The sequence below is a fragment of the Triturus cristatus genome, chromosome 5_1 (genome assembly GCF_964204655.1).
Source record: "Triturus cristatus chromosome 5_1, aTriCri1.1, whole genome shotgun sequence".
NCBI lineage: Eukaryota > Metazoa > Chordata > Amphibia > Caudata > Salamandridae > Triturus > Triturus cristatus.
In genome coordinates, this window is record NC_140587.1 from 1,012,087,046 (window position 1) to 1,012,101,693 (window position 14,648).

Sequence of the window (14,648 nt, forward strand, 5' to 3'; positions counted from 1 at the left end):
CCGGAAAACAAGCATATCAGCTACGATTCGCGCCATAAGTCAATCCACGGCTACGAGACGGACCAGCTTGCAGCGGGTACTAGACGGAGCAACAAGCAGTGTGTACGACACGAACACATCATGAATCCCATCGCGCAGGTCATACCAGTACACTACATCTATGACCGGATCAGGAACCGACGCCGACGGCGCAGGTTAAGTCAGACACCTACCACATAAACAAACCACACGAACCCGCAAAATGGCACACACACACAGGGGATCCACATCCTGGCCACTAACAACAGCCCACCATAGGGGTTGCATGGCCAGCACCACTAACACCCCCAGCCATAGGGATTATGTTGCCCATCACTACTGCCACCCCCACCCTTAGGGACTATGTTGCCCATCACTACTGTCACCCCCAGCCATAGGGCTTATGTTGCCCATCACCCCTGCCACCCACACCCATAAGGGACATGCTGCCTATCACTACTGCCCGCCCCACCCATAGGGGACCTGTTGCCCATCACTACTGCCAGCCCCACCCATAAGGGACCTGTTGCCTATCACTACTGCCACCCCCACCCATAGGGACTATGTTGCCCATCACCCCTGCCACCCCCACCCATATAGCTTATGTTGCCCATCACTACTGCCACCCCCAGCCATAGAGGACCTGTTGCCCATCACTACTGCCACCCCCACCCATAGTGCTTATGTTGCCCATCACCCCTGCCACCCACACCCATAGGGGACCTGTTGCCCATCACAACTGCCACCCCCAGCCATAGGGATTATGTTGCCCATCACTATTGCCACCCCCAGCCATAGGGCTTATGTTGCCCATCACTACTGCCACCCCCAGCAATAGGGCTTATGTTGCCCATCACCCCTGCCACCCCCAGCCATAGGGCATATGTTGCCCAGCACTACTGCCACCCCCACTCATAGGGGACCTATTGCCCATCACTACTGCCACCCCCACCCATAGGGGACCTGTTGCCCATCACTACTGCCACCCCCAGCCATAGAGGACCTGTTGCCCATCACTACTGCCACCCCCACCCATAGTGCTTATGTTGCCCATCACCCCTGCCACCCACACCCATAGGGGACCTGTTGCCCATCACAACTGCCACCCCCAGCCATAGGGATTATGTTGCCCATCACTATTGCCACCCCCAGCTATAGGGCTTATGTTGCCCATCACTACTGCCACCCCCAGCAATAGGGCTTATGTTGCCCATCACCCCTGCCACCCCCAGCCATAGGGCATATGTTGCCCAGCACTACTGCCACCCCCACTCATAGGGGACCTATTGCCCATCACTACTGCCACCCCCACCCATAGGGGACCTGTTGCCCATCACTACTGCCAGGCCCACCCATAGGGGACCTGTTGCCCATCACTACTGCGACCCCCACCCATAGTGCTTATGTTGCCCATCACCCCTGCCACCCACACCCATAGGGGACCTGTTGCTCATCACTACTGCCACCCACAGCCATAGGGTGGGTGATGCGCAACACATCCAGCATACTCCAACATCAGGTATGTCAGCAAAATACATCCCCCCTAACATCATGCCAACAGTGTGTAGTCTGTGACAAATGCCCAGAACAGTGATTATGACTTCGAACATACAATGTAACTAACATCACATGTGTGACCAATACATGAGTGTGACATATACACGGCAAGCATCACCATAGCACTGTGGCAATGTAAAAAGAACACCCCCTCACTATGTAGAACAGAAGTTAAGTGTGGGCTTCCAAAATGCAGCAGATGTTGAGCATTGTGGTGATGGGGACTAAACCCCCCCTCATCACAGTGACCAAAAGGTAAGTGTCATCATGGTCAAAGCTGCAAATAACAAACAGCATGTATGGTCCCTGCTCCCAACACATTAAACACTTCTGGGGCAAACTAGTGGTTGTGTCCCATTCCCACAGTGATGTGGTGAGGCTAACAGTGCTGTGAAAACATAACACACTCTCGGCGATGTGCAGACAAGCACCACACATGGGGGCTGACAATGCATACACTGTACAATGACACAAGAGCAGAAGTGACCATCACCAAGCATGCACACATCTCGAAAACAGACACATTAATCAAAACAACATGTGTAGACTGTAGGTGTCAGCTCACAAACACACATTCCATGCCAGCAATGGCACCTAACAACCCGGATGAATGTGCATAATGATGTGATATGACTCACAGGGACAGCAGGCAAAATCACAGAAACACCATCCAGACAAAAGCCCACAACAGCAATACCAATTCACTGGTGCAGATGCACAAACACAAACAGGCAACCTCACACTGCACATCTGACACAACATGTGTGTGTGTGTGTCACAGTATCCCCAGGCAACTACACAACACACGAGGGGGGCTGAACCACAGTGTCACAGATGTGGACACAGTGCCACACAAAAGTAAACCATCATTGGGACACCCTCAGTAGGCAAGCGGGCATTGGGAGATGAGAGGAAGCACAACACAGACACATGTGACACAAGCTGGAATTAACACAAACTTACACAGCAAGAGACTGACACACAACAACACTACCCCCAGGGACCAGATATTGGGGTGACACAAGCATGCATGACACCTCCACTGTGATGACAAAGGCAGATGTCATACAAACTGGGAAACCCAGACATGTGTCCTGTGCCACAAAACATACATCACACATACACAAACACAAATCGCTCAGCATGGCCCCTCATCCATGGACAAATGGGAACTAGGGGACCATCCATGCAAACATTTACATCCACCCTCAACACCACACACCCTGAACTGCAACAATGTGTATCTGTGAAGTCCACATGGACAGGTGACATTGCACATGCACCCATGACAAACACAGGAATGTTGGGAGGAACTAAGGTGCACAGACACATCACACAAGGACCGTTTACAACCCTGGGGAATGACAGACATACTGCACATTATGTGGGTACATGGCCATGACCTCAAAGCTCACGTAACCTTCAGAATCCCTGCGACAGTTCCAGGACAATTTAGAAGACAAGGAGAACCACAAGGTACACATGCTGACACCTGCCAGCATCGCAGCCATGAACCCAACAAGTGGGAGCAGTCACACACACATACAAATGTCTCAATCAATGAAAGGTACCACCTAGGGACAACTACATGATTTAGCAAATAAACAGGTGCCTTGGGGAAACCTGACTGTGTCCCATCTGTGCCTGACAACATCATCACCACTCAGAACTGACAAATCCCAATGATGATACATGAATTAACAGTAGTGTGTCATGCACCCACACATCTGGTAGCCCATTGGAAAAGTAGTGGGATGAACCCAGTTCCACTCAGCAAGCATCAACAACAGGAACATATCAAGGGAACACTGTCTCTGTATGAACAGGGATGTGAACACACACACGTGCTCATACAACACACACCATGGGCCCAGGCCATGTCACTGGACAACACACTTACTTGAGGGGACCCAACTCCTGTGGAAGCCCAGCTGTGCCAAACATATTCCCCGCACGTCTCACTCATGTCTTCAGAACACTTGGTAGTCAGCCATCAGTTACCACACAATGAAGGCTCTGGTCACAACAGCCTGGGTACGGGAGTCTCCCCTAAGTCATCTGCTCATACCCAAAACATATGTCTAGCAAGTTGCACAGAGAACCCAGTTGCTCCCATACCAATGATGCCCACACCTGTAGGTCCAGTGTTGATGAGCACAAAAGTCTGTTGAAGTGACAAATTGGACAATGGGAATCACATCATATGTGCAGGGGTGCAAGCCAGAGATGTGACCATGCAAATTAAATGTTCACAGAGATATCCACAAATAGTTGATCCTGACACACCCAGGTAGCTGCAAAGGATGACATGGATACCCACCAGAATAGGATACATATCTCATGGACCACAGGGAGTACCTCACAGCAACATTGGAAACCAAGCATCACAGGTGCAAGGGCATGTTAAACATCATCATCATAATGTACAGCTAAATCAAGTTCACAGGGATAAAGAAAAAAGCTTTATTCAGCATATGAAAAGTTAAGCGTCTGTTCAAACAAAAGGGAAATGGCCAGTCCATGTCCAAATGCCAAGGAGTGAAGTAGAGTGACAACTGTCACGCCTAGCTTGCCTGCACTACTAAGGACCGGGGTTCCCCTCGGAGGGGCATACATGGGGGCTGGCCAGGCACCGCAGGGACAGGATCAGGGCGCAGCAGAAGGAGGCAGTGAAGGGGTGGTGGATGCAGGCGAGACACTTGCAACTGCAACTGCAGTGGAGCTGACTGAAGTGGGGTGGATGCCGGCACAACTCCAGTGGGCAGGTCAGATGGAGTGGTCGTGGACTCCAATGCAGTGCCTACATCCATGGGAGAAAATCATACATATGAGTCTCTGCAAACACAACTCCCTGTACATTAACACATCACCGTCTGCCATGCATGTAACCCAGCTGCATGAAGGACACAGTTACATACACCATTGTGCGCTGTCAGATGATCACACACCTATATGGCACACAGGTCTTGTCTCTCACAGTCACATCTCAGATGTCATGCTGACCCTCTGAATCATGGACACCCCAGTTGTACGTAACAACAAGCCACACCCTAATGACACAGAGGCAGACACCTGAGGGCACATGTCACTAAGCACAACCTGCAATTTCATACACAGGAGTGGGATTACAGAGTGTTTCTAAATGCCCTTGAGGAGGCATGACTGGCAAGGTCTACGTGAAACAGTGTTTGGCCCTGGACAGTTGTCAGGTGGCTAAGCAAGTGTGACATACTTGATATACATACTCCTGAGGCCCAAAAATTGGGGTCCCCTGCTGCATGGGTTTGTTTGGAATACCCCAGCCACATGTTGCGAGTCAGACCAGCAATTGGAACACATCTCAAGGACACACACAGATCACATGTCACATCTCAGGCATTGTGTAAACAATTGAACCACCCATGAAACACACAACAGAGTCACGGGAACAGATGCTGACCGGTAGATGAAGCATAGCTGACTGCAGGGACACAGTACCCTAGTGACACAAGCAACAGACTGTAGGGGCCACACCAGTGGAACAGATGAGTAGGGTGCATCACACAATTGAGGGACATGAGTATTGGACTACAAGACCTATGTAATGTGGAAGTGTGACCAGGCCAAAAGACTGCTATTAGCATGTCAGACATAGTACACAGATCAGGCATGGCCTTACCCCCTTCCTGCTGCTGTCTGGCCTTCAGCTGCCTATCCAGGTCCGGGAAGACCACCGCCAGTATCCGGAGCATGTGGGGGGTCAGGGTCCGGTGTCTGCCCCTCCTGCGTGGAGGTGACAGCTTCAGCTGGACTCTAGCTATCCTCCGGGGCCAGCCCCGAAGGTCCTGCCACCTCTTCTGGCAGTTGCGTATCTGTCGCTTGTAGACCCCCACCGAAAGAACAGCCCATGCGAGGGTCAGCCAGATCTCCTGCTTCTGGTGGGCATCAACCTGTGAGGATGACAACGTGAAAAGTACATTAACACACATGCCCCAGATTTGTGCAGCACACATTTGGATATACATGTCATCATCACAAAGAGAAATGAATTACACAGGTAGTGCAACCATGCGGAAGAAAAAATCACCTGCATGTCTGACATGTTAACAATGCCTGGATAGTTTAAGCTTGCACTAATGCACTTTAGCAGCAGGAAACCTATTCATTACATGTACCTACACACTTTGGGGGATGAAAGTAGTCAGTGAGAATGCTTGCCACTGGTGTACACACTGCTAGTACTGCTAGTCAGACAACATGCATAATTAAGAAGGCAGTGGACTGCACACTCACCTGCTCCCCTGGTTTCCCATAGAGCTTGCTGTACTATGGAAGGAGCCCGTCCAGCAGGGCCTTGATCTCCTCCTCAGTGAAGGCTGGGGCCCTCTCCAGAGTACGTGCCATAGCAGGAGTCAGAGGATGCAGAGACAGCAGCAGTGGTAGCAGGGATGTGGTCCAGTAGCATCTAGTGCAGGCAAGTGAGCTCCCTAGGGGCCAGCCAGCCTTATATCTGTGCTGCAGAGGCAGACTCTGTGCCATGTGTCCCAAGTGATAGGTCCAACACGGTTGCATTCTATGAATCTGGCCAATCCATTTAAATGTACGACTCGTACACACCTTCCGCATCGTTCAAATCTTCACCTTCATGGAACACTTGAAATTGCAACATTGTTGTAGATATCTAACTGAATTTCCAGTGCACAACTCGTACAAGTTTTGAATCCGCATCCTTCTCCATGACAGTCCGGAGCCAATGGGTGTGCCCGGCTCGTTCAACTGACTGTACAACGCGTATTTTGAATATACACATGCACCCGTCTCCATACGATTCAATGGCCAAGGCATACGCCTGTCTCGGACCATGCCTGTCCGACGCGTATGCATGATAGTCACCCGCGTTGGACCTCATTGCAGGCAATGGCAAAGTGTACGCATGGCTCCGTCATGAACCGTGCAATGCGTACGCATTGTTACCCGCGTCGGACCTCATTGCATTCAATGATAAAGCGTACGCACGGCTCGGTCATGAACCGTGCAATGCGTGCGCACTGTCACCCGCGTCGGACCTCATTGGTGTGACTATTATACGGATGCAACACACATTTACTGGCCAGGGACACCTGTGCACACCTACCACACTACAGCATTGGCCACACAGTGTCCCATGGCATGTAAGGCTGCATTCCCTGGGTGTTTGGGGGGCCACATATGGTTTGATGGGTGGCACTTTGTGCAGCCACTCCCAGGCTGTGCATGTGTACATAGGGGCAGAATCCTTTGTGTGTTGTGCACATTACCACTGTGATGTGCAATTGTACAGTAATGGGCATGAGTCACGGACACAGTTTCAGGTTGGATATGTTTAGGAAATGTCACATACACCCTGAGTCCTGGGGCTGATGGCATGTACGTCACAGTGAGACCTGTAGCCACAATACTGATGTGTACCCACAGTCTGTGTGCATGTTGTGTCTCAGATGTGTCGGATCAAATGTGCCCAATGGGTGACAGTCTCCACATCCATGTGGTATATGCATCCACCTTGATGGGGTGTGTGTCTAAGAGACGTACATGTAGGGCCAGCAGGAACAACAGTGGCTACTACCTGTGGGACTTACGCTTGCCTTGTAGTGTGTTTGTGCTACGCCATGTCCATTGCTGTGTCGCTGTAGCAATACAGGGACCCTGGGTTTCTGCATGGCAAAGATCTGTGATGCCTGGGAGACATCAGGCCTCACTTGTCACTGTGGTGTGTGTTTGGAACGTTGCAGCAGTACATAGGTTGGGTGACACGGCCAGATGATTGGCCATTGCACTACATGGGACTCATGTGGACATGTGGAACTGAGATGTGAGGGGGTGGTCATGTAGGTGACATATGTGTCCATGCCCAACAGCACACACTTCAGTACATTGTGTAATGTCATGATCTAGCATGTGAGATTGATCCTGGTCATGGCCACATGGGTGGATGAACTGACAATCTTCCTTTGTGCATCTCTGTACTGCAGGGCACCAGCTTTCCATCGACCGTTCCCAGACCTTGCAACCATGCAGGAACGCGACTGCATCAGACGGTACCGCTTCACCAGGCCTCTGATTGAGGAGTTGGCAGAGCAGTTGGCACCGCATCTGCTACCTGGCCAGACATACCCTTCAGCACTGACCCCAGAGGTGAAGGTGATGGCAGCCCTGCACTTCTTTGCTACTGGTACCTTCCAGTACACTGTGGCTACTGCTGGTGGGATGTCGCAAACGATGTTTAGTCGGGTGCTACGCGATGTCTTGAAGGGGATGTTGCATTTCTTAGACCTGTATATCAAGTTCCCGAGCCCAGCTGAACTCCCTGAAATAAAGGATGCCTTTTATACACTGGGGAGGATGCCGAACGTCATCGGATCTATTGATGGGACACATGTGGCCCTGATACCACCACAGGCACATGAGCAGGAATACCGTAACAGGAAGCACTACCACTCCATCAATGCTCTGGTGGTATGTCTTGCTGACATGTTGATCACACATGTGTGTGCACGGTTCCCTGGTTCTGTGCACGATGCCTACATTATGAGGAGTAGTCGCATTGCAACGCTGATGTCACAGATGCCAGCTCAGCATGCCTGGCTTGTCGGTGTGTACTGACTGTTTCTCATTGTGTGTGTTTGTCAATGTTGTATTCCGCACTCCTGCAAAATTCAGCTACTTGTTCATTTTTGTGTGTGTAGGTGACTCCGGATACCCCAACATGCCATGGTTGCTGACACCCCTCAGGAACCCTGTGACACCAGCCGAGCTGCGCTACAAGGAGGCACATGGTTGGAGCAGGAGGGTGATTGAGCAGACATTTGGCCTTCTGAAAAACTGCTTTCGCTGCCTGGACAAGACCGGAGGGGCCCTCCCATATGAGCCAGCAAAGGTGTGCAAAATAATCCTTGTATGCTGCATGCTATACAACATGGCAGTGCGGAAGGAGGTGCCTCTCATCCAGGATGACGATGACCAACCTCCGGCACCTGTGGAGGATCCCGGCCTGGGCCAAGATGCCAGTGATGATGAGGATGAGGGTGACATCCGCTCACAGCTCATCAACAACTTCTTCACCTGAATGTGAGTTTCAAGGGATGTTATGTGAATGTATGTAGGTAGCCTGGAATGTGTTGTGGCAGCTCTGTTGCTGTCTGCGTGTGTCTGTGTGCCACTTGACTGGATGCGTGCATTGATGTCTCCACAATAGGGTAGTACTGCTAACTAGTTTTTGTGTAGGTGTCTTGCAACATGTTTTGTGCATGTGTATTGCAGTTCCCTCCTGTTCTTCTGTGCTTTTGACTGTGTCTTGTGTCTGTCCTTCCCAGGGTACGTTGCCTGTTGTTTGGTCAACACTGACCCCCAACACCCAGAAGCCAACACCAGTGTGGACGTTGACAATTCCCATCAACGGATGTACCACACATCCCTGGACTTCCATTCTCCAACACATTGTGAGTGTGTGTCCATGCAACTTTTGTGGAATAAACGTGTTGCTGATGTGTAATGAACCTGTGCTACACTTTCTTATGTGCGTTGTCTGTCTTCCCACTTCTGAGTGACATCTGCTTACCTCACCTGTGGACTTGTTACCACTGACTGGTGTTGGTGTTGTGTCTGTGCATGCCAATGTGTTTCAGGTCAACATCATTGTGTGTGATGAGTAGCATGGCCATGTTGAGTATGTGTTGTGTTGCCATAGTGGTGTGTCTCCCTCACATGTGTCACATCACCATGACTCACCTTACGTTGGTCACATTGTTTCAGTATTTGGCATGCACTGTGTTGTGTAGCAGATCGACATCTCCCTGAACATGAAAAGTTGGAATCACAACAGAGGCAAGTATGGTGTACTGGTGAGTTTATTTTCAAACATGTGTGAGGGAAGTGTACAGGATGGTGGGTGCTGTACATTGGTTTGGGAATCCAAAGTTCACATTAGAGTTGGAAGTGCTGGTAGATGAAATGTCCAGAGTAAAGTTCACAGTCATCTGCTACATTGGCCCAACATGAACCCTCCATGTAATGTGGGTGAGTTGTGTGCGATTGGACAAGGTGAACGGGTTGCCCACAAAGGACATTGTCCAGAACAGGTTTAGAGGCCCTGGGGGATGTGCTGGGACATCTGCCTCTCACATGTCCTTCTTCGGACGACCCCTCTTCTTCCGGGGGGGATCCTCATGTGCAGGCCTCTGCGGTGCAGGGGATTCTCCGCCAGAGTCCTCCTCCCTCCCTGTGGCGCTGGCAGATGGTGTTGCGATAGCTGTTGTGGCCACACGGAGGTGTGGACAGGTTGGTGTTGATCTGGTGGAGGCATTGGAATATGTCCCGATGCACCGCAGTAATGGCATCCCACTTGGCCTCCATGCGGGCATGGTGGGTGACCTGCTCGTGTTGCATTTCCTTGAGGATCCCCACTACCTGGCCAAATCCTCCGGTGCTATCCTGGTACACATCTAAGATGCGTGCCAGGTGGGGGTCATCATGCAATCCAGACCCCTCTGCAAGGCGCGCCCTGTGCCTCCCACCACTCCCAGCACCCCTCTCCACACGGGCAGGACCAGCGGCGGGACGCACAGGTGACACTGGGACCCCTTGGGTGGTGTTGCTGGTGGTGTTTGCTGTAGCTTCCGGGGGGGTCCTGTGTCCCTGTGCTGTGGGTGTTGATTGGCCTTGGTCTGTCCGTGTTGGCGGGGGTGCCCTGTCGGTGTCCAGATGCTGGAGGCGTGGGTACAAGGGGTGCAGATGTTGATGCTGCTGGTGCTGCATGATGGCTCACACCGGAGGGGCCAGGTTGGTCGTCGTCATCCAAAGAGGACAGAGAGAGAGTCAGACCAGAGAGCTCAGTGTCCGCCAGAGTCTGGGACTGGGAATCCTCATCATTTGGTGCTGGGTGCCCAGCACCACCTGTGTTTGGAAGAGACACACAATGCGAGTTATATTTCTACATGCATCGATGGTTCACAAACATGACATTTTCTACTTTTTGAACAGATGCCTGCCTGTACACTGCTTTTTCCCAGCTTGTCACATACAGAGTTTGATATTGTTGTTGGCCATTTCCCAGCATGGCCTTGTGCTCCCCACGGCAGAGCCCAGTGTCAGACATCTTGTCAGTCCCTTCCCACTCCCTGCGAGGCGAGTATGGTTCAGTGTGAGCTTGCTGGGCCATGTGGGTGGGTGTAGATTGTCTGTGACTGTGACTCCCATCATACTCTTGGCTACACCCCCTTCCCAGCATGCCCATACTTCCTCCCTCTTGACTCTGCTTCCCTGTGATGGAGTGTGACAGCAATGGTAAGATGGCTGACTGTGTAGTCCTGGTGTTTGTCGTTGGCCATTTCCCAGCATGGCCTTGTGCTCCCCACGACAGAGCCCAGTGTCAGACATCTTGTTAGTCCCTTCCCACTCCCTGTGAGGCGAGTATGGTTCAGTGTGAGCTTGCTGGGCCATGTGGGTGGGTGTAGATTGTCTGTGACTGCGACTCCCATCATACTCTTGGCTACACCCCCTTCCCAGCATGCCCATACTTCCTCCCTCTTGACTCTGCTTCCCTGTGAGGGGATGTGACAGCAGTGGCAAGATGGCTGACTGTGAAATCCTGGTGTTTGTTTGGCTACAAGTCCAAAGTGAGCCCCTGTGCTTCACACAGCAGCACCCAGTACGGGGTATCTTTTACTGATATTTCAATGAGGTGTGTGTCAATGCATTGTACCCGGTGAGTTGTGTGGAGTTTGTGTTGAGGGGGGGTGTCTCCACATGCTGGTAAGTATGGTCAGGGCTGTCAGTCCCCCTTCCCATCATGAAACGTGCTTTCATTGTAGGGCATGCAAGTTGTCTTTCAGGATGTCAGACAGTGGTGTCCTGCTTCTGATTTGCACACAACCCCTAGTAGGGCCTTGTGCTCCCCACAGCAGGACCCAGTGTCAGCCATCTTGTCAGTCATTTTCCACTCCCTGTGATGTGGGCATGTTTCAGAGAGGTCTTGATGGGCCAATCAGGAGGGGGAGCAATATCTGTGACTACAGGCCCCATCATGCTTTTGGATACACTCACTTCATCTCCATCCCCACTATTTCTTCCTGACAGTCAGCTGCACTGTGAGGTGGTGTGTTTGTGGTGGCAAACTGTCTGGCAGGGTCTATTTGGCTTTGTGCCACTGCCTTGCTATTTGTTTGTAGGTTGGTGCATGTCATGACACAGTTCACAGTCACTATGAGATGGCAGGTATTGTGTTTGTCTGACTGGCATACACATCGTGGGATGATTATCTATTAGTTAGTGTAGCTTTGCTTGCGGTGCATGGTTTCACTGTCCCCTTGACACACAATCTTGGATATGTTGTTAGTGTACTCACCAGGCTCTGGGATGTCTGTTAGACCATGGACGCTCTCTGGTGGTAGGATGTCCTGCACCTTCTCCTCCCAGGTCCTGAAGTAGACTGGTTTGGCAGAAGGGCCACCGCCGGTGCACTGACTCAGGGCGTGATCTTTTTCGATGTGTTTCTTGACCCTCCTGCGTACGTCATACCACCTGTTCTGGATATCGTTCTTTGTGCGCCTTGCTGGTGCTTGAGCATTCACCTTGTCCACAATCCTCGCCCACATCTTGGTTTTCTGTGAGATGAGGGGCCTTTGGACCAATGTACCAAACAAATGTGGCTCTACTCTGATGATCTCGTCTACCAGCACTTCTAACTCACTATCTGTGAACTTTGGATTCTTCTTTGGGGGCATGGTGATGGGTGGTGGTGGGGAGGGATGTGTGTGTGAGGGTGCAAGTGAGGGTGGCTTGGTGTTGGTTTTGCTGGGTGTATGTGTGTGTGCTTTGTATGAGGTGCTGATGGTGTGGGTGTGTCTTTGTCCTATGTTTTTTTCTTTGGTATTTATTGGCTTTGACATTACTTGTTTGGTCCATTTTTTGTCTTTTTTCCTTTGGGTTTTGTAGGCCTGAAGGAGACGTTCATGTGACGGAAACGGATGCTGCTGTTGTCTCGTGTGGGCTTCTCCGCCTCGTTCACGCTGTCTATCTTCTGTGTTTGGTACGCGTCGGTCTCTATTGCTTGTGTGCCGGGTTGCCTGTGCGTGTCGGTCGTGCGGCTTGCTCTCCATGTGAGTCGGTCTGGTTTTACACGCATTGCATCGTACTGCGCAAATCGTACATCGTGGGTACGGGTCGGTCAGGTTCATTCCGGGTTCGTGTCGGTCGGTGAAAATCGCGTCGGTTTTCCGTCCGGATCACTATTTTCCCTCCGGCTCGGTCGTACGGCTTGTATTCCGTACGTGTTGGTTGTAATTCACTCGCGTTGCATCGTACTGCACGGGTCATACGGCGCTGGTCCGTGTCGGTCGGTATTCGGTCCGGGTCCATGTTGGTCAGTTTGTTTTGCGGCCGGAATCGGAATCGGCCCCTAAATGTTGAACAGAATGAAATATATCAGCAAGTCAGACAACAGATTGACCATGGACTTCGTCATGAAAAGAAAGAATGCACATGCACCTCATTTCAACCTATACGAATGTATGTGAGTGGACAAGCTGTAACAGGAAAAAGTTTCTTAATTAAAGTAATCACCAGTTATCTACAGAAAACAACAGACTCACATTTGTCTTGCGTTGTAACTGCTCCAACTGGATTGGCAGCACACAACATTAAAGGAATTACATTGCATCATTTACTCATGCTACCTGTGGAGCATGAAAACAAATTGGAATATTACAAGCTATCTGGAGAAGCTTGTTTAGAAGTTTCAAGAGTACTAAAGAAAATGAAACTTCTTATTATTGATGAGGGAAGCATCGTCTCAAACTTAATGCTTGCTTTTGTACATTTAAGAATGCAGCATATTCTTAAAACAGAGTATGATGTGTTATTTGGAGGAAAACATGTAATAGTTTTTGGAGATCTACTGCAACTTACTCCCGTCAAAGGACAACCAGTATTTAAAACACTTGCACATGAAGACACCTTTAAGTCCTTGGGAAGTGTTGGAAATGTTAACATTTGGTCATATTTTGAGTACAAAGAACTCACGAAAAATATGCAACAGGCAAATGATGCTGAATATGGAAGTATTCTTCAAGATATAAGAATTGGAGTACTGACAGAACATGGCAAACAAGCTTTGCAAAGTCGACTACTTACAAAATCTATTTCTAAAACTGCAGGTTTAGAAAAGAATTTGTATGTATGTGTAAACTGTCGGGTTATTTTACTGCGTAATTTGGATGTTGAAAAAGGGTTAGTGAATGGAGCAATGGGAAAAGTTGTTGATTTTGTGAATTATCAAAAAAAAGATGGAATTGAATGTTTAAAAATTAAATTTGATCAGATTGAAGAAGTGAAACAAATTGCTCGTTGTTCTGCTAGTTTTTTGCTTGTTAAAGATTGTATGTACATAGAAAACAGTTTCCTCTTTCTTCGGCATATGCAGTGACTATTCATAAATCTCAAGGATTAAGTGTAGACAGTGCTTTGGTGAACATTGGAGGTACTGTGTTTAAAGTGTGAGATGGATTAAGCCACGCCCTATTTACAACACTAAGTTAGCATAAACGAGATCATTGTTAGCAAGCAAGCTTGTTGTTTCTGCTGCGCTGCACACGACACTGTTGTTATGTGTTATTCATTTTAGAAATGCTGACTCGACTTTGCCTTAAAGGATAACAAACTGTTGTTTCACATTCTTAGCCGTGAAATGTGCCCTTGGTCTGTACATCATGCAAAGAACGCGTCTGGGTCACTAGAAGGTACAGAGTGTTGTGTTTAGATTGATCGTACCACTTGTTAGACATATCATGCATACAGCTGCCAATATCTGAAGGACAAGCGTCTTTAATATTGCAGAACAGTTTGGTTTTAGATTCATTCGAACAGAAGAGCTGATGCATGCGAGAGCTGATCCTTTGATGTGATTCTACTAAGCTGATCTATACGGTATGGGGTCCCCCCTGTTAGCCTAAGAGACCTTCTAATAGTCTAATAATAATAATGTATTAGATTCTAGTGAAAGGAGTGTGGCTGTATACCACTGTCATTATTAGTATGATTGCTCCTTTCATTTTGTATGG